Consider the following 21700-nt stretch of genomic DNA (forward strand, 5'->3'; position numbering starts at 1 on the left):
TATTACCAAAATCAAGAGTGTTAGAATTGATTATGATCAAGTTGATATCAATGACAAGTTACTTAACTCCCTTCCTTATGCCTGGAATAGTAGTGTGATCACAATTAAGAGAACCACCAATCTGGAAATTACCATCCTTGCTGACTTGACTTCCATTATCAAGTCTTTTTAAATGGATGACAAATTAAGGATTGGTAATCATATTAGTTCTCTCACTCAAGCAGGTACAACTGCTGGATCAGGTGTAAGCACAACATTTCTGAGTCAAGGACACCCTATTGTTCACATTGCTAACTCTGCTCTCAAGACTACTGCCTCACCTCCAGCACCATCAAGCTCAAGTTCCATTCGAGATGAAGTTGACAAAGCCGTTACACACACCTTAAAGGCTCAGGGGATCAAGACAACAACAGGCTATCAAGCTCACTCTGCCCCTCAAACCATTTCTTCCAATGAATCCCAAGTGGCACTATTCATGCCTTTATGAAAAGCAATGAGGAGTTGTTGCAAGGAAAGCTGCTTCCTCCTTCCTTTGAGTAAGGAGATCTTCCACAGATCAACAACAAGGATCTCAAGAAAATGGAAACCAAGTACCATATGGCCATGGCTGCTCACCGAGCTTCAAATTTCATGAAGATGTGTGGAAAGAAGAGTTTCAAATATTCTGTTGGGAAGAATATTGGGTTTGAGAAAGACAAGCTGCGCTGCTACAACTTCAAAGAAATAGGTCACTTCGCAAGAGAATGCACCAATCAACCGATGGTTGTTAATGACATCAAGATCACTGAGATGTCTGACAATGAGGGTGCCAAAACACATGAGAAGAGGCACGTTCCAAGTTACTCATCGAAGCCTAGAATCCCAAGAATTAGACAAGGAAGCTCATCCAAGGGAAACTTCGAGTCAAGCTCAAAGGCCATGATTACAAGAACAACTGAATCAACTCAACCAGATTGGGAGGATGACCAATTTGAAGAGCTGAAGAATCCTCTGACCTTTTTTGGAATGGCCTTCACTGATCAAGGAAGCACCTCATCAAGTCCTTCTACTGGAAAACCTACATCTACCTATGTCATTCCCGAGGTACACAAACTTTTCTCACAAGCTTGTATTGATAAAGTTATGCATTATAGAACTCATAATGCTGCCATATTAGATGAAAGTCTTAGCCTTAGAGGCCAGAACGATGATCTAAGAAAAGCTTAAAAGATTTATGACACTAGGAATTAAAACTAATAATAATGATATGGCTTAAAATTTAGTTGATATGGGAAAAGATTTGATGATCGGGGTTATAAATCAGACAATTCATTTGTTCCTTTCTAGGCATCACCATATTTACCACAACTGGTGTATCATAGTTCTAATGAGTTCTATATGGATAATAGAAAAGGCTTTGTTATGTGTGTGGTAACCCATCTCACCTTGCAAGACATTGCAAGAGTTGGCACAGGAAGCAACGTGAAATGAACAATCAGTTTAATCATTATGTTCTAGAGCTGCACGAAGCTCAAGAATAAGAAATGATCAATCTGATATTCTGCCAGTGAAATAGATGTGAGATCCAGAAATAAGAAAACCAGTAAAACTCATTTCTAGATAACCAAAAAAGAGAGAGCAAATGGAATTCGAAGACTGAAAAGTCAAGGAATTCACCAAAAAGAAACAACAGAAGGAATCCAAGGATTGAAAATTTGAGGATTTTGTTTTAAAACCCAATAGAAGACAGTCAAGAAAATATTCCAAAACAAGGAAACCTGCACATGCATGAATTCCGAAGGACTTTTCTTCTGATTCTGACGCGTACCAAAACTTCATATTTGATGACACGACAATAAAAGATGATAACTGTGTGGTAAACCTTCCCGAGACAACTACGTCTCGGGAACCATGTGTATTTAGTTTGCTATTGTGTGTAGGGTCAGTCAAGAAGGTCTGTTAATAGTATTTGGTACCTAAACAGTGGCTTTATCCTACACATGACGGGAGATTAGTCCTTACTGTTCGACGTTAAACCGTTTGATGGTGGACACGTTTCCTTTGCAGGAAATATGGGAGGTAATATCACAAAACATGGAAGAGTGTCGAATGGGATTGTGATGTTTGATTATGTCAATTTGGTGGAGCAACTAAATCAAAATCTACTAAGTGTCTCACAAATTTGTGATCGACAGTACTCCACATTATTCACTGCTTGATTCTCAAACCATGTTTCGAAGTCCCAGAAGAATGGATATTGATGCATGCTCCGAAGCATAACGATGCGTATATATTGGATATGAATAGTTCTTACTCACGTAGGACCACTTCATGTTTAATATCTAAGGCCTCGGACAACGACTCATCTCTATGGCATAAAAGTCTTGGCCACGTAAATTTCAAAAATTTAAACAAATTGGTCAAATGTGAGCATGTGAGGGGATTGCCTGTTAAATGATTCTCCAACATTGAAAAATGTATTTCGTGTTCTAAATGCAAGCCACACAAGCTCCCTCACAGGCCCAAGATATGGATTTATTTGGTCATATTCATCCATTGGCAATCGGCCGAAAAGCCCATTGTCTTGTAATTACTAATGACTTTTCTCGTTTCAGCTGGAAATTCCTTTTAGGACACATGGATGAAATCGCTCAATTTCTTATCAAGTTCATTACATTAGTGGAGAGGAAGACGAACATGAAGGTGAAATGTATAAGAAGCGATAATGGAACCGATTTTCGCAACATGACTGTGAATGACTTTTACACTCCACAATAAAATGGTTTAGCTGAACGTCAAAACCGAATCTTGATTGAAGCTGCTAGAACAATGCTGTCAGACTCCAATCTTCCTTTGTTTTTCAGGGGTGAGGCAATAAATGTTGTATGTTTCATTCAGAACCGTTTGGTCATCAATAAGCGCTTGAAGAAGACTCCATATGAAGTCTACTACAAGACAAAGCCGCAAGTCAACTACATTAAGACATGTGGAATCATTAGATGTTGACTGGCAAGAACTTAAAACCACTAATGCACACACGGGACCAGATTGGTTGTTTGATTGTGACTACCTTTTCAAACAGTTTCGTGGCATGTACACTCCACCATCTAAAAAAGCTTAAGCCCCATCTTCTTTACCCGAGACTCTATTGATGTAATCTCTTGTCAATAGTTTGTCTGAAGTGAGTCTACCTGCTGAGCCTTCCAACAAAATAGTACCACATGTTACACCACCACCCGATCACGTGCAAGAAAATAATCAAGCTATTGACAATCCTGTTAATCGAACTGTTGATTCTACTGAGATGGCAGAAGTTGAAGATGTATCTGATACTGATTTATATGACTTCTTTCAGTCTGCTGACAATCTGGAACATCACCAGGCTAAACACGTGGCTGATATTCAAGCGGCTCCAAGCGTGGTAGAATCTGTTTCCACACCTCTCTCTCAAGAAGAAACTATTCAAGCTTCTCATGCCACCGAAGATCATGCTGCTGGTGACTCTGGAAATACCGCATCAATCCCATCAATGTGATTGTTGTTCCTTGTGGTGAACATCTCTGGGAATAACAAATTGTCCAAGAAAATAAATTTGATCAACCTGACTCTATTCAATCAATCATTGATGTTCTTGAAAATGCTTCTCGCATCTTTCATCCCGTTGAGAATCTGACTGTCAGTCTTCAAGCGGAACCTGTCACCATTGTTGATGACATTCCTCAGTTACTGTAACACCCCGTAACCGCAGCGGAAACGTACACGGGATGCAACAGACACATCTGATATCAACAGCATTGCTTATAAAGAAAACACCACTACATTAATTTAAACGAATTACATTGTTCTGAGTTTCGTTACCATCTAGGTGTTATCACATAAGTTTTACCGATAGTACATTAACATATTTAATGCAAAATATAGATCCTTAATCTTCCACAAAATAGCACACATCATCAAGCACGTATCACTCATTCCAATTTGGGTGTACCTAGAAAGCATGTAAAGAAAACGGGTCAACTACGAATAGTTGGTGAGTTTCACTAATTTAAGTAAACCATGACAAATCATTTTAATAATCATAACTTAATGATGTAATTATGCTGAGCCTACAAGTGAAAACTCTGTTAACCCAGAAACACATTTAATAACCTCTGGGGACACTGTTAACCCAGAATCACATTTAATAACCTCTGGGGACACTGTTAACCCAGAAATACATTTAATAACCTCTGGGGACACTGTTAACCCAGAAATACATTTAATAGCCTCTGAGGACACTTTTAACCCAGAAATACATTTAATAACCTCTGGGGACACTGTTAACCCAGCACACTGTTTCGGGCCTTACAATATTAGCAACTCAGACAATTACCATCTTAATACATTACCGTACGATTCCCGTACAATAAACATTATATAAATACATTCATTTCCATGCGATCGGCATGTACTTAAACACTTTGATAAAAACATGCTTTCCGCCCCGGGAAAATATTTAAAACAGTTCAATAAAAAGGGGCTCGTGAAACTCACCTTTTTGGTGAGCAGAGATGTAATACTGGCACGGCTACCTGTCCGGATCTGTAATACGATCCCTAAGTCGTTACTACACAATTTCTATTAATATAACTTAAATTCGTGTTAACCGGTACGTCCGGGGACACTGTTAACCCAGTACCGTACACTATCCGGGGACAATGTTAACCCCGATACACTTCTCAGGACTTAGATTGTGATAACACTTAGAGTTCTTTAGTCAAAACTACCATTAGTTTGTTTTCTCGTTTTGCGTGCCTAGCACGGTTATTCGTCTTTATGTTTTCAAAAAAATGAGTTTGGCCACATACGACCCGAAAATAGTTGTTATTGATATTTTAATTAACGTGGTGAAACTAGAGCTCGGTTTAGACACCCCGTTTGGCCGCGGGGTCCGTTTCCGTCTTTAATATACCGGAAACGACTAAATCGGGTAAATTACCCAAATCATCCGAATTATTTTCGGATGATTTATTTTTACTTGATTAACTTAGTTTCATGAAAATAGCCCATTTTTAAGGTTTTTATACACCAGTCAGCTCGCTTAGGCGAACTTTGCCGGTTTACGCGTTTTAAGCTTTAAAAGTTTGTTTTTATGTTCTGTTTAGCACAAATAATTATCCGTTTAGTCTCGGATCTTGAAGTTTTGCACAAATCAGTTTTTGACAGTAAGGAATTTTATAAAAATATTTCCAGAATTAATTTTTATATTTAACATTTATTTATCTATTTTTAAACGTTATTTAAACACCAAATATGTCGAAAATACCAAACGACCTTAGAAAAATCCCAAATTTTTCTGGGATGACTCCTGCCATCCATATAGTTCCCAGTAATTTTTTCAGAACCAAAAACTCATTTTTCATGCCATTTTTACCAAAACCAAGCTAGAAAACCCTAGATCTCGTTTTACCGAAAAGCCTACTTAGACTTCTCCAATGGACCTGAAATTTTGTGTGTGACTTTTATATGTTATAAAAAGCTTATCTGAATTTTTCCAGAATTTTTCATGATGTTTAGCTATTTTTCACCATTTTTAGCCAAAACCGAGCATTAAATTCACCAAATATTCATCCTTTATCCAAAAATTACCAAAATTTCACAGATCTCATATTTTAATGTGTAGATCATCTCTGTGAAATTTCATGACTCAACTCTAAGTCTACCACAATCTGTCCAAATCTTACAAATCATACGAAAAACCGAACTACCTTGTGTTTCTAGCTTTAGATCGCAAAGATCTTGCTTTCTAGCCTTTGCTAGCAACTAGATACAACACCTACAAGCACAACAACACCACACCAAGCAAGTTATACCCACAATCAAGCCATTTCTTTTATGGTTTCGGTTAAGACATCAAAACAAAGATTTTAACCGTAAAAATTCGTTTTTGACTCTTTTAACTCCTTTCTTGGACCAAGATCCCTTGTATAACTTTTATACATCACTTGATCATGCAAGAATCGGTTTCATCTCGGGTTTTCACCCATTTTTCATTTGAAACCTCATTTTCTCAAGATTATGGAATCAAAACTATGAATTAATCATTATAACCATGTTTTTACCATGTGTTTCTTGCTTAAAAATCAAGGATTTAGGATGAATGTATGTAGGGTTGAGAGGATTTGGAGAGTTGGGATGTTAAAAAAAGAAAATGAAGTGTGTGTGTGTGTACCCATGGACCGATCGGTCCATGTATGTGTGGGGGGGGCCCACATCTCAAACCTTGGCCACACATTTGGATTGTGTAATCCGGATAATGTTGTGGATAATCTGGTTCAGTTCGTTTTTCGGTTAAACGTTTAATTCCGCTCAAAACGACGCTAAAACGGTCGTTTTTCGGCTTAAAAATTAAATTTATATAATACCGATTTAAAAACTTTAAAAACTTAAACCATGACATTTATTGACTTAACACATCATATTGTCGGTAATTGTGCATCTTTTTCGGCTTGATCGATCGTCTCTTGCTTGGTTTGATGTTAAAGGTTTCGTTTATCGTACCGACGTACTAATAAATCGAAATCCTTTTTCTGTGCTATAATTCACTTATCCCGAAGCTTTACTACTTCGTACACATCACTAAACATTATATATTTCGTCTATAATGTAATCCCCGATTCGTTCGGGTTTCAATAACCGTTCATCGATTAATCGTAATTTCAATACGATTAGCTGTATATTCGAGTATAATTCGTACTGTGAATCTTATATACTCGTATAAACACATTATAATTCATATTTTCAGTATTGAATAACACGTAAATAGTATATTCCGGCTAGGGTATACCTGAATTTGCCAGAATCGTTACAGTTACCCATCCATCGAAATCATCCCACAGAATACATCATTGGTTCTCCATCTGCTGGCATCCAAACAAAGAGTAAATCTGGTACCATTAACAGATGTCTTTTTGCATGTTTTATTACACGGGTCGAACCTAAGGAATACAGAGTGGCCATGAAGGACAACTCGTGGGTGGAAGCTATAAAAGATGAGATATTGTGGTTCAGGAAGCTTTATGTCTGGAGGCTGGTCAAGAAGCCAAAGAACAAGAGACCGATCGGGACAAGATGGGTTTTCAGAAACAAGAAAAATGGTAAGGAGGTAATTATAAAAAAACAAAGCAAGATTGGTTGTGCAAGGTTTTTGTCAACGTGAAGGTCTTGAATTTGATGAAACTTGTTCACCTATGGCTAGGCTCGAGGGAGTCCGTCTCTTTCTGGCCTACGCCTCATACAAGAATTTCAAAGTGTATCAAATGGATGTGAAGACCGCTTTCTTGTATGGAAAGGTGAAGGAGGAGATCTATATAACGATTCCGACGAAACCAGGTATACCCTAACCGGTAGACGTTAGTTACGTCATATGTAATGTCGGGTACAAGAGTTACCATGGTAATTATACGAGAATACATGGTTCATTGTATTGATTGTACGTGAATATATAATTCACCGTATTGAATATGCGATCAAACGATCGATAGTTATTGAAACCCGAATGAATCGAGGGTTCAATTATAGACGAGATATATGATATTTAGTGATGTTACGAAGTATTAAAGCTTTGGGATAAGTGGATTAAAGCACAGAAAAAGGATTTCGATTTAATAGTACGTCGGTACGTTAAACGAAACCTTTAATACCAAACCGAGCAAGAGACGATCGATCAAGCCGAAAAAGATGCGTAATAACTAATAATATGACGTTTTAAGTTAATAAATGTCATGGATTAAGTTTTTAAATCGGTTTTATATAAATTTCAATTTTTAGACCAAAAACGACCGTTTTAGCCTCGTTTTAAGCCGAATTAAACATTTAACCGAGAAATGAACTGAACCAGATTATCCAAAACATTATCCAGATTTCGGAAATCCAAGTTTGTGGCCAAGAATGAACTTGTGGGTCCCACCCCACCCCATTAACATTTCCGATCGGCCTCCATGGCCCTCATTTTCTTTTTTTTCTTTTTTCAATCAACTCTCTCAAAGATTCATCAATCCTCTCAAGATCATGATCCAAAACCCGAGATAATTAGCAAGAAAACAAGGTAAAGAATCGAGTTAATCAAGTTTTCATCTTCGTTTCTTGAGTTTGTTTGCAAGAAAATGAGGTTTCAAAGATGAAAACCGATTCTTGCATGATCAAGTGATGTATACGGGTTATACAAGGGATCTTGGTCCAAGAAATGAGTTAAACGAATCAAAAACGAATTTTTACGGTTAAATCTTTGTTTTTAGTATCATAACCGTAACCATGAAAGAAATGGCTTGATCGTGAGTGTAACTTACTTGGTATTGTGGTATGTTGTTTGTAGGCTCTGTATTTAGTGGTAGATAAGGCGGAAAGATGAGTTTGTAGCTTGTAGTGGCGGAAAACGAAAGGTATATTCGGTTATGTTCGGTTTTGGGAAATTTGGACAGATTGTTGATGCTTTAGAGTTAGGTCATGAAATTTTACAGAGGTGTTAAACACATGAAAAGATGAGTTCTGTGAATTTTTGGTAATTTTTGGATAAAGGATGAATATTTGGAGAATTTAATGCTCGGTTTTGGCCAAAAATGGTGAAAAATAGTTAAATATCATGAAAAATTCTGGAAACTTTCAGATAAGCTTTTCATATCATGTATAAGTCACACACAAAATTTGAGGTCCGTTGGAGAAGTCTAAGTAGGCTTTTCGGTTAAACGAGTTCTAGGGATTTCTAGCTCGGTTTTGGAAAAAGGGCATGTAAAAGAAGATTTTGGTTCTGGAAAATTACAGGGGACTATGTGGATGGCAGGGGACATCCAGGAAAAATTTGGGATTTTTCTAAGGTCGTTTGGTATTTACGACATATTTAGTGTTTAAATGGTGTTTAAAAATAGATAAATAAATTTTAAATATAAGAATTAATTCTGGAATTATTTTTATAAAATTCCCCACTATTAAAAAGTGATTTGTGCAAAATTTCAAGATCCGAGAGTAAACGGATAATTAATCGTGCTGATTATCAAACTTTTAAAGTTAAAACGAGTAAACCGGTGAAGTTCGCTTAAGCGAGCTGACTGGTGTATAAAAACCTTAAAAATGGACTATTTTCATATAATTGAGTTAAACAAGTAAAAATGAATCATCCGAAAATAAGTCGGATGATTTGGGTATTTTTAACCGATTTTAACGGTTTCCGGTACGCCAAAGACGGAAACGAGTCCCGCGGCCAATCGGGACGTCTAAACCGAGCTATAATTTCACATTTTAAATTAAATTATCAGACAACCACTATTTTCAGGTCGTGTGTGACCAAACTCATTTTTGAAACATAAAACGGATATTCGTGCTAGGCACGCAAAACGAGAAAACGACTAAGAGAAATTGTGACCATGGAACTCTAAACGACATCACAATCTGAGTCCGGAGAAGTATTTCTGGGTTAACATTGCCCCCGGAACAGGTACAGTACTGGGTTAACAGTGTCCCCAGATGTACCGATTGAAAAGGTTAAAGATTTTATAAACAATAATTGTATAATAACGATCGTAGGGATCATATTACAGATTGGACGTGTTAATTGATAATGATTGTTGTTACCTGCTTGCATGTGCTAAGGTGAGTTTTCACGAGCCCCTTTTTACTGAAATGTTTTAAATATTTTCCCGGGGCGGAAAGCATGTTTCTATCAAAAGGTTTAAGTACATGCTGATCGCATGGAAATGAATGTATTTATATAATGTTTATTGTACGGGAATCGTACGGTAATGTATTAAAATGGTAATTGTCTGAGTTGTTTATATTGAAAGGTCCCGCAACAGTGTTCTGGGTTAACAGTGTCCCCAGAGGTTATTGGAAGTGTTCTGGGTTAACAGTGTCCCCAGAGGTTATTGGAAGTGTTCTGGGTTAACAGTGTCCCCAGAGGTTAGTGGAAGTGTTCTGGGTTAACAGTGTCCCCAGAGGTTATTGGAAGTGTTCTGGGTCAACATTGTCCCCAGAGGTTATTAAATGTGTTTATGGGTTAACAGTGTCCCCAGATAATATTATATTATGATATGGATTTATCATGGTTTACTAAAATTGTGAAACTCACCAACTATTCGTAGTTGACCCGTTTTCTCACATGCTTTTCAGGTACAACTAAGATAAAGTGATTGATTACGTGCTAAGTGCTTGATGTGTGTAAGGTTTGCGTGCTGGACGTTAGGATACATTATAACAGATAGAATTATGAACCGTATTGTATGATGTGTGTATCACCTAGACGGTAATGAAAGATGAGATAATGTAATTTTGAAGTATATTAATGCATTCGGTTTTCTTTATAAACAATGTGGTTGATATCAGAGGTGTCTGTCGCATCCCGTTTACGTTTCCGCTGCGGTTACGGGGTGTTACAGAACTTGGTATCAGAGCCATTGGTTACAATAGAATTAGGATGTCTTTAAAAGATACCTAAAATATAACCAGTAGCTCAAGTATTATAGGATCTGAATATCAACTAATAATTTATAGTGACGAGGTCTGGATGAACTTGGATGGACAAGTGAGTTATTATGGTCCGGAACATAATAACAGACTTGTCCGCACGAGGGAATTCAAGGGAAGTCACGGGGTACATTAATAGGTAAAAATGGCAACATATGTGTAAAGTATATAATATTATTTATACGTGCTAATATGTATATATATATATATATATATATGTACATATCTTGTGGGTACATGTATTGAGAAATGGGACCCGGATAAGGAACCGGGAAGGAAATAATAAAAAGTACCGAGGATGCCGAAATTTCTAGAGCATCGGTTGATGATAAGTCTGACTTATCGGGCCATAGTTATGATAGTACCAAGTTAGATCTCCCGTTTGACATTAACCAGAAATATCTAGTAACCGTCACTCCCAACCAAAATTGATGAATCCCTTACCCTACCAACATCGGTACCGTATATCCTAATAACCCCAGATGTTCACCCGAACCGTCGACCCTCACGTACGAACGGATCCGTACCTGAACCCATTCTTATTTCATTAAAGTAAAGGAGTAAATAAATAAAATAAAATAAAATAATATATTGAAATATATATATATATGTATTGCTCACTCACAAACATATGAGACGGACCAACTTCAGATCGAGAATTACCGATTTTAGCAAACCTAGAACGCCTGAGGACATTGACTGAGCGAGTGTAGAGTTTCCCATAATAGTAATTAATAATATTTGAAGGCAACCCATGTTGCGCAATTACCTTGAACCTTGCAACTCCCTATGTTATCCTTACATCCGTTAGATGTTTACACCCATGTATGCTCGAATAGAATGATTACCTATACACAAAGAAGTGTTGGAATCATTATAGCATAGTTGGTTGTTCGTTTGTAGGAGGTATATTGTGTATGCCGGATATACGAATAAACACGGATATTATAACTCCGTGGTATGTAATCGTTTGGTGCTCACGGTGAGCATGTATCGGTTATGCTGATATGCAGAAGGATATTGAAATCAAGTATATTAAACGATAATCTTTGTTGAGAAAAATCTATATGTCAGTTGGTGACAAGGGTTATGAAGCATATTTAAACATTAACCGACGTCAGGTTAAGTCCGTATGTTATTATATTTATGGGACATATATATGCTAGATGCCGGTATGTGTAATATATATGATAATATTTGGTGTGTATGTGTACCTGTTGTTATGATTGAGCTGGCAACGAGCTATACGGTGAGATTAGTATTGATTACTGCGTACGGGATGAGTACGGCAGAATGACATAAAAAGAGTAACTCCAATGATGGAGATTGATATGATTCAGTTGATTGCTCAAAGATAGCAGATGATGATACCGAACGTCGTATCACAGATTACTGCTAGTGTTGATGCAAATGTGATCACAGAATTATAGATCGAGCAATCACATGATTATGAATATTTCAATTCTTAGTGTTATTACTAAGAGTGTTAATGTCCCACCAAATACTATTATGACTACAAGTATTAGTTATAAACTAACCATGAATGGTAGTCGTAATGAATTAGATCCGGTATGAAGGACGTGTTTATTGGTTGTGTTAAGGGGATTATTAATGGTTTACTGTTGGTAAAGGGAGGAATAGATTAGCGAGTGGATAGAAAAGATCGAAATGGTTAAGGATATTGGTAAGAGTCTAGAACATTGTGTAGTGAAATATGCTACAGATATGTTGGGAGATTATGTTGTATCGTGATGGAACACGAGGGTACAAAATTATAGTTAGAAAATTTTTGTTCAGATAATATGGTCAGGATTTAAAATTCTTGTGCTAGAGCACTTTTATTCGAGTAATTGAGTTCAGAGATTTGAAACTGAGCTATGAAAGATAGAAATGTTGTGTGATGATCACTTAGAACACGCTAATCGTTTAAAGGAATTGTCATGTCTGGTAACATGGCTAATTACTCCTGAAACTAAGCGAAGTAAGCGCAATATTGGGGACTAACTCCATCGATAAGGAGTATAGTCAATCCTGTAAAATATACAACCTTTGGAAGGGTTGTGTCACAAGCCAGCATTGATATATTTGACTCTATGAGAAGTGGACTGGAAGGACGTTAGGTGAGACGTTGAGTGTTACAGAAGAGAAGTGATAAAGGCATAGTGCAAGATAGGCCTTTGAATAAGTAGGTATGTCCTACAACCCAGAATTATACTGAGACTAGTTCTGGTGTGAAACATGAACCGCATGAAGGGTCCTTCCCTAAATGTGGAAAATATGGTTATCGGCAGGAAGAAGAATGTCGAGTGATAGTAGGCCACAGGTGTGGTAAAGATGGACGTAATGCCCTAATTGTAGAACCAATTGAAGCCAGGTGAACCGACAACCCCAACCCAGTCGTGTACAACCACTCCGAACCCAACAACTTCATTAACAATCCATCCGAAGAAATCAAATTATACCAAACAGTTGTACTTGCTATGAATGTGGCAGTACATAACGTTTCAAGAGAGATTGCCCAAAGTTGAACCAAGGTGTTGTGGAAGATGAACCTCATGACAAGCATCAACCTCTGATCAAGCAAGGAACCGTGCTTTTGTGAGTAATTCAAATAAAGCACGTCATGGTCCAAAAGGGGTATTAAGTACTGTTGGTGCATATTTTGTAACAGATGATCTTTCGTGTTTGTTAGAATTGAGAGCAACGGTCAAAGGGGAGACTGTTGGTGCATTTTGTGACCGTCGCTATGCAATTCTGACCAGCGGAACGCCACAGGCGAAGTTAGCACAACTTCGCCTTAGGCGAAGTTAGAACAATTCGCCAACGGCGAAGTTGTAACAACTTATGCCTTAGGCGAAGTTATCACAACTTCGCCTTAGACGAAGTTAGCACAACTTCGCCTACTGAAGCCCAGGCCCGTGAATGTTTTGTCTATATATAGTTGTGTCTTGTTTAGTTTTAGAAATCCAGGAATTTTAGAGAGTTGTGTGTTGAGAGAGAACAAACCTAGTGAGTGTCGTGTGAGACGACCCGAGGTAGAGCTCACCTCGGGTCAGTCGTGTTTTCTGTTTTTGTTACGGTATGTAACGTGATTATTTTATATATGAATCTGCAGATTTGTTTATCCAGTTCTAGTATTTTTTTGTGTATTTGATCGTGTACGTGTTTGTGTTATTCGTCTGTACACCATAAACGAGTCTAGGAGGATTCCGCACTCCTAGACCTCGTGCGGATCTCGTATCGATCGCCGACGCCCCGGGGGGACTTACAAGTGGTATCAGAGCCTTAGGCTCTTACGCTATGGTTCGAGATCTGCGTTTTGGTGTTTCTGGCACGTTTCTGTGCGTTTCTGGCCGAACAGTTCTTCAGGCGAAGTTATTGTTCATCAGGCGAAGTTGCCATCACTGTTCGTAGGGTTTCAGCGAAGATATAAGGAGAAGCGAAGTTATGAACAGGCGAAGTTGACTTTAGGCGAAGTTGACTTCTCGGCGAAGTTATAGCCAGGCGAAGTTATGGCCAGGCGATGTTAACTTTAGGCGAAGTTAACGAGAAAAAAAAAAGAAAAAAAAAAAAAAAAAAAGAGTATTTTGGAGTTTTCGTCTGTATGGCCAGGTGTACACGATTATTGTGAGACCGAAGATGTTGTTCAATCAACGAGTGATCTTGTTATCTTTTGGTCTTACGTGTGAACAAATACGTGTCAACTCTGATTTGGAGTTGAGGTTGTGAATGGGATATTGTTTGAAACTGGATATTGACACATATTCGGGTGTTTGTGGGAAAGGAAATTGTTGTTGTTCGTGGTGACCAACCGAAGAAAGTCAAATTGAACTGAAGGTTTTTCGTCATTACTGGATTGCGGTCAGAGCATATTATTTATGTTATTTTCAAGGCGTTCGAGAATTGGATCCTGAAACGTGATGCATATTTATTAGAGTGAAGATTCTGGAACAAGTTGGATTTAACCGGGAATTAAAGTGTTTATGTTCCTGATCGTTATCTCTGGTGATTGAAGATGCTTCGGATTAATTAATGGTCATGTGTTAGATTCTGTCAAGGTGGTTTTGTGATGAAATTGATCACTTGATGTTGAGTAGTTGAAGATTAAACCTTATCGTATGCCGACGAGTTGGTGAAGTTGTGGAGGAAGCCCAACTTCATGTGTTGGTGAAGTCAGATGGACTCACGTGATTGGTTGAGATGATCTATTGGCACGGGGATGCATGCATTACAAAGACCTCAATCGTTATAGTCGGAGAAGCTTACACTGAAGGGGAGATCTGATATGGAAGACGCTGGGTGATTGGTAGATTTGTGAAGCTACAGGACAGTTTCAGACACGGCTGGTTGACTGCAAACAGAAGATCATCAGTTAAGAGGGAGTCTGTTGGTGCATATTTTGTAACAGATGATCTTTCGTGTTTGTTAGAATTGAGAGCAACGGTCAAAGGGGAGAATGTTGGTGCATTTTGTGACCGTCGCTATGCAATTCTGACCAGCGGAACGCCACAGGCGAAGTTAGCACAACTTCGCCTTAGGCGAAGTTAGAACAACTTCGCCAACGGCGAAGTTGTAACAACTTCTGCCTTAGGCGAAGTTATCACAACTTCGCCATAGACGAAGTTAGCACAACTTCGCCTACTGAAGCCCAGGCCCGTGAATGTTTTGTCTATATATAGTTGTGTCTTGTTTAGTTTTAGAAATCCAGGAATTTTAGAGAGTTGTGTGTTGAGAGAGAACAAACCTAGTGAGTGTCGTGTGAGACGACCCGAGGTAGAGCTCACCTCGGGTCAGTCGTGTTTTCTGTTTTTGTTACGGTATGTAACGTGATTATTTTATATATGAATCTGCAGATTTGTTTATCCCGTTCTAGTATTTGTTTGTGTATTTGATCGTGTACGTGTTTGTGTTATTCGTCTGTACACCATAAACGAGTCTAGGAGGATTCCGCACTCCTAGACCTCGTGCGGATCTCGTATCGATCGCCGACGCCCCGGGGGGACTTACAAGTGGTATCAGAGCCTTAGGCTCTTACGCTATGGTTCGAGATCTGCGTTTTGGTGTTTCTGGCACGTTTCTGTGCGTTTCTGGCCGAACAGTTCTTCAGGTGAAGTTATTGTTCATCAGGCGAAGTTGGCGTCACTGTTCGTAGGGTTTCAGCGAAGATATAAGGAGAAACGAAGTTATGAACAGGCGAAGTTGACTTTAGGCGAAGTTGACTTCTCGGCGAAGTTATAGCCAGGCGAAGTTATGGCCAGGCGATGTTAATTTTAGGCGAAGTTAACGAGAAAAAAAAAAAAAAAAAAAAAAAAAAAGGGTATTTTGGAGTTTTCGTCTGTATGGCCAGGTGTACACGATTATTGTGAGACCGAAGATGTTGTTCAATCAACGAGTGATCTTGTTATCTTTGGGTCTTACGTGTGAACAAATACGTGTCAACTCTGATTTGGAGTTGAGGTTGTGAATGGGATATTGTTTGAAACTGGATATTGACACATATTCGGGTGTTTGTGGGAAAGGAAATTGTTGTTGTTCGTGGTGACCAACCGAAGAAAGTCAAATTGAACTGAAGGTTTTTCGTCATTACTGGATTGCGGTCAGAGCATATTATTTATGTTATTTTCAAGGCGTTCGAGAATTGGATCCTGAAACGTGATGCATATTTATTAGAGTGAAGATTCTGGAACAAGTTGGATTTAACCGGGAATTAAAGTGTTTATGTTCCTGATCGTTATCCCTGGTGATTGAAGATGCTTCGGATTAATTAATGGTCATGTGTTAGATTCTGTCAAGGTGGTTTTGTGATGAAATTGATCACTTGATGTTGAGTAGTTGAAGATTAAACCTTATCGTATGCCGACGAGTTGGTGAAGTTGTGGAGGAAGCCCAACTTCATGTGTTGGTGAAGTCAGATGGACTCACGTGATTGGTTGAGATGATCTATTGGCACGGGGATGCATGCATTACAAAGACCTCAATCGTTATAGTCGGAGAAGCTTACACTGAAGGGGAGATCTGATATGGAAGACGCTGGGTGATTGGTAGATTTGTGAAGCTACAGGACAGTTTCAGACACGGCTGGTTGACTGCAAACAGAAGATCATCAGTTAAGAGGGAGTCTGTTGGTGCATATTTTGTAACAGATGATCTTTCGTGTTTGTTAGAATTGAGAGCAACGGTCAAAGGGGAGAATGTTGGTGCATTTTGTGACCGTCGCTATGCAATTCTGACCAGCGGAACGCCACAGGCGAAGTTAGCACAACTTCGCCTTAGGCGAAGTTAGAACAACTTCGCCAACGGCGAAGTTGTAACAACTTCTGCCTTAGGCGAAGTTATCACAACTTCGCCATAGACGAAGTTAGCACAACTTCGCCTACTGAAGCCCAGGCCCGTGAATGTTTTGTCTATATATAGTTGTGTCTTGTTTAGTTTTAGAAATCCAGGAATTTTAGAGAGTTGTGTGTTGAGAGAGAACAAACCTAGTGAGTGTCGTGTGAGACGACCCGAGGTAGAGCTCACCTCGGGTCAGTCGTGTTTTCTGTTTTTGTTACGGTATGTAACGTGATTATTTTATATATGAATCTGCAGATTTGTTTATCCCGTTCTAGTATTTGTTTGTGTATTTGATCGTGTACGTGTTTGTGTTATTCGTCTGTACACCATAAACGAGTCTAGGAGGATTCCGCACTCCTAGACCTCGTGCGGATCTCGTATCGATCGCCGACGCCCCGGGGGGACTTACAAGTACGTTGTAGTTTTAAATCTATTGGCTTCAGTGATACTTTTACGGTCGTCGATAGAAGTTAGTTCCTGCTAACCTCCTACCCTTTGGAAAGATACCGATTAGTGAAACTATAGAACCCTATACTGTAGATTTGCTAACGGCAAATCCCTAAGGGTTAACTAAATGGTTCGGAATTGTCCTATTATCCTGAACGATTAACCTTTCTTTATTGACCTACGACCCGTAAAGTTAAGAAGTTGTGACGTGATTGTTAACATGGATTGGCTAACTAAACATGAAGCTGAAATCAAATATGAAAAGAAGGAGAAACACATATATATAGAAATATATATGTGTTGGGTACAGAGAAATATATAACATACAGAGAAAAGTGTACGGTATTATGTTACCACTCTAATCTCACCTTGAGGTGTTATAATATTTACGACAAGAAGACGTGGTATACTTAACAAACGCGATTGCCAAAGTATTTAAAAGAAAACATATAGAAGATATCCCGATGGTACGCGAATTCCACAAGTTTTCCCAGAAAAACTTCCTGGATTACCGCCAAACCGACAAGTCGAATTCAGAATCGAATTAATGTCTCAAGCTGGCCCTGTTGCTAAAGCACCCTACCGAATTGCACCGTCCGAGATGCATGATTTATCCAATCAGTTACAAGAACTGTTGGATAAGACTTTATACGACCCAGTTAGTCACCATGGGGTGCACCAGTTTTAATTGGGAAATGAAGGACGGAAGTGTTAGGATATGTGTTGATTAGGGAGAATTGAATAAAGTGACGATCAAGAATAGGTATTCACTTCTTCGAAGTAAATGATCCGTTAAACCAACTGCAGAGGGCGATTTGTTTATAGAAAATTGGTCTTAGATATAGTTATCGCCAAATGAAAAATCCGAGAGGAGGACGTTGCAACAACAGCGTTTCGGACTCACTACGGCCATTTTGAATTCTTAGTTATGCCTTTCGGGTTAACAAATGCGCAGGCAGTATTCATAGAACTCATTAATCGAGTCTGTAAACTTTATTTTGACAAATTTGTCATAGCATTCATTGATAATATTTTGATATATTTGCAACGTAAGGAAGAGCACGATCGACGGTTAAGGAAAATTGTGGAAGTGTTAAAGCAAGATGAGCTATACGCGAAGTTTTCGAAATGTGATTTTGAATAAAGAAGGCATAATCCCTTGGTCATGTTGTAAAGCAACAAGGATTACGCAAAGATCCAAATAAGATAGAAACCGTTAAAATTGTGCCAAGCGCCGATTTTAAGTCTCCCTGATGGAGACGATGGTTTTGTCGCGTATTGTGACGCGTCGCGTAGAGGGTTAGGATGCGTGTTGACGCAGTATAATAAGGTCATAGCCTATACTTCCCGACAGTTAAAATACACGAGTAAGATTTCACTACTCACGACTTAGAACTGGGAGCGGTTATCTTCGCACTTAAAATGTGGAGACATTATCTCTACGATACGAAGTGCACCATCTTCACCGATCATAAAAGTTTGCAGCACATATTTGATTAGAAGGAACTGAATATGAGGCAACGAAGATGGGTCGAGTTGTTAAGCGATTATGACTGTGACATCCGTTATCACCCTGGCAAGGCTAACGTCGTAGCCGATGCCTTGAGTAAGAAAGATCGGGTTAAGCCATTGCGAGTGCAAATGCTGGGGATGATAGTCCAGTCGAACCTTCGAACCTGATTCGAGTCGCTCAACGTGAGGCGTTGAAAGAGGAACAATTGGAAAAGAAGGAACCTTACGGCAATGAGGAGAATTTCGAACAGCGCGTGGACCTAAATTCTCTACTTCAAAAATCGGGTTTGGATCCCGACCCTCCATGACCTTCGTGAATTAATCATTGACGAAGTGCATAGATCGAAATAATCCATACATCCGGGATCGGATTTGACTATTGATGATACGGATATCTTAAAGGATTTTTATTAATGGCCGAGTTTGGAGAAAGATATGGTTACGTGTGTTGGTGAATATTGAGTTATGCCAGAGATAAGGCTGCACACCGAAAACCCTAGGGAACGCCACGACGACAGAAAATTCGCCAATAATAGTGGGAATATATTACAATGAATTCTTGCCCAAATTCCTGATGGTGAAATGGTATCTCGTCGTGGAGTACCATTTTCAATGATCTCAGATCAAAATAGTCATCCTACTTCCATTATTGGAAGGCGGGGAAGGAAGCATCGAGAGCTTGAAGCTTTCTATGGGTGAAGTAATTATCACCAATTTGTAAATTGAAAATGGGCGTCAATCAAGCCATAAGATTTGAATTGATTCGAGAAACAACCAATCGGATTTATAATATTTAAGATGAGTTGAAAGCATCGCGAGATTGGCAAAGGATTCATGCCAACATTCATAGGAAACCATTGTCATTGGAAAGAGGTGACAAGGCATTTTTTTAGAAAGGTGATATGAGGTTTGCCAAAACCGAAAATAGCTCCTTAATATATTGGGCCTCATGAGATTATCTCCATGATTGGTCACTTAGTTTATTGATTAAAGTATTCCAGGGGCTAAGTACTATACATGATATTTTGCCATGTATACGGATTGAAAAGTGCCTAAGCGATGAGGCAACGAAAGTACTAGTAATAGAGGTACTCATAGAAGACATGTTTGATATCATAACTAATTCCGTAGAGATAGTAGACGGGAAAACTAAACAGTTTGGACATACCAAGCGTTATTAATTAAGATTAAGTGGAAATTCACAGCGAGGACCAGATTATACTTGGTAACGCGAGGGTGAATTCTGAAGGAAAAACCCCCCACCTTTCTCTCGAAAGGAGATAGTGGGCGTGTAAAATTTCGAGGACGAAATTTCTTAACGGGGGGAGAATGTAACGATTCCGACGAAACCAGGTATACCCTAACCGGTAGACGTTAGTTACGTCATATGTAATGTCGGGTACAAGAGTTACCATGGTAATTATACGAGAATACATGGTTCATTGTATTGATTGTACGTGAATATATAATTCACCGTATTGAATATGCGATCAAACGATCGATAGTTATTGAAACCCGAATGAATCGAGGGTTCAATTATAGACGAGATATATGATATTTAGTGATGTTACGAAGTATTAAAGCTTCGGGATAAGTGGATTAAAGCACAGAAAAAGGATTTCGATTTAATAGTACGTCGGTACGTTAAACGAAACCTTTAATACCAAACCGAGCAAGAGACGATCGATCAAGCCGAAAAAGATGCGTAATAACTAATAATATGACGTTTTAAGTTAATAAATGTCATGGATTAAGTTTTTAAATCGGTTTTATATAAATTTCAATTTTTAGACCAAAAACGACCGTTTTAGCCTCGTTTTAAGCCGAATTAAACATTTAACCGAGAAATGAACTGAACCAGATTATCCAAAACATTATCCAGATTTCGGAAATCCAAGTTTGTGGCCAAGAATGAACTTGTGGGTCCCACCCCACCCCATTAACATTTCCGATCGGCCTCCATGGCCCTCATTTTCTTTTTTTTCTTTTTTCAATCAACTCTCTCAAAGATTCATCAATCCTCTCAAGATCATGATCCAAAACCCGAGATAATTAGCAAGAAAACAAGGTAAAGAATCGAGTTAATCACGTTTCCATCTTCGTTTCTTGAGTTTGTTTGCAAGAAAATGAGGTTTCAAAGATGAAAACCGATTCTTGCATGATCAAGTGATGTATACGGGTTATACAAGGGATCTTGGTCCAAGAAATGAGTTAAACGAATCAAAAACGAATTTTTACGGTTAAATCTTTGTTTTTAGTATCATAACCGTAACCATGAAAGAAATGGCTTGATCGTGAGTGTAACTTGCTTGGTATTGTGGTATGTTGTTTGTAGGCTCTGTATTTAGTGGTAGATAAGGCGGAAAGATGAGTTTGTAGCTTGTAGTGGCGGAAAACGAAAGTTATATTCGGTTATGTTCGGTTTTGGGAAATTTGGACAGATTGTTGATGCTTTAGAGTTAGGTCATGAAATTTTACAGAGGTGTTAAACACATGAAAAGATGAGTTCAGTGAATTTTTGGTAATTTTTGGATAAAGGATGAATATTTGGTGAATTTAATGCTCGGTTTGGGCCAAAAATGGTGAAAAATAGTTAAATATCATGAAAAATTCTGGAAAATTTCAGATAAGCTTTTCATACCATGTATAAGTCACACACAAAATTTGAGGTCCGTTGGAGAAGTCTAAGTAGGCTTTTCGGTGAAACAAGTTCTAGGGATTTCTAGCTCGGTTTTGGAAAAAGGGCATGTAAAAGTAGATTTTGGTTCTGGAAAATTACAGGGGACTATGTGGATGGCAGGGGACATCCAGGAAAAATTTGGGATTTTTCTAAGGTCGTTTGGTATTTACGACATATTTAGTGTTTAAATGGTGTTTAAAAATAGATAAATAAATTTTAAATATAAGAATTAATTCTGGAATTATTTTTATAAAA

The sequence above is a fragment of the Bidens hawaiensis genome, unplaced genomic scaffold (genome assembly GCF_021521415.1).
Source record: "Bidens hawaiensis isolate Kalapana, Puna unplaced genomic scaffold, B.hawaiensis_p1.1 tig00001440_1, whole genome shotgun sequence".
NCBI classification, from domain to species: Eukaryota; Viridiplantae; Streptophyta; class Magnoliopsida; order Asterales; family Asteraceae; genus Bidens; species Bidens hawaiensis.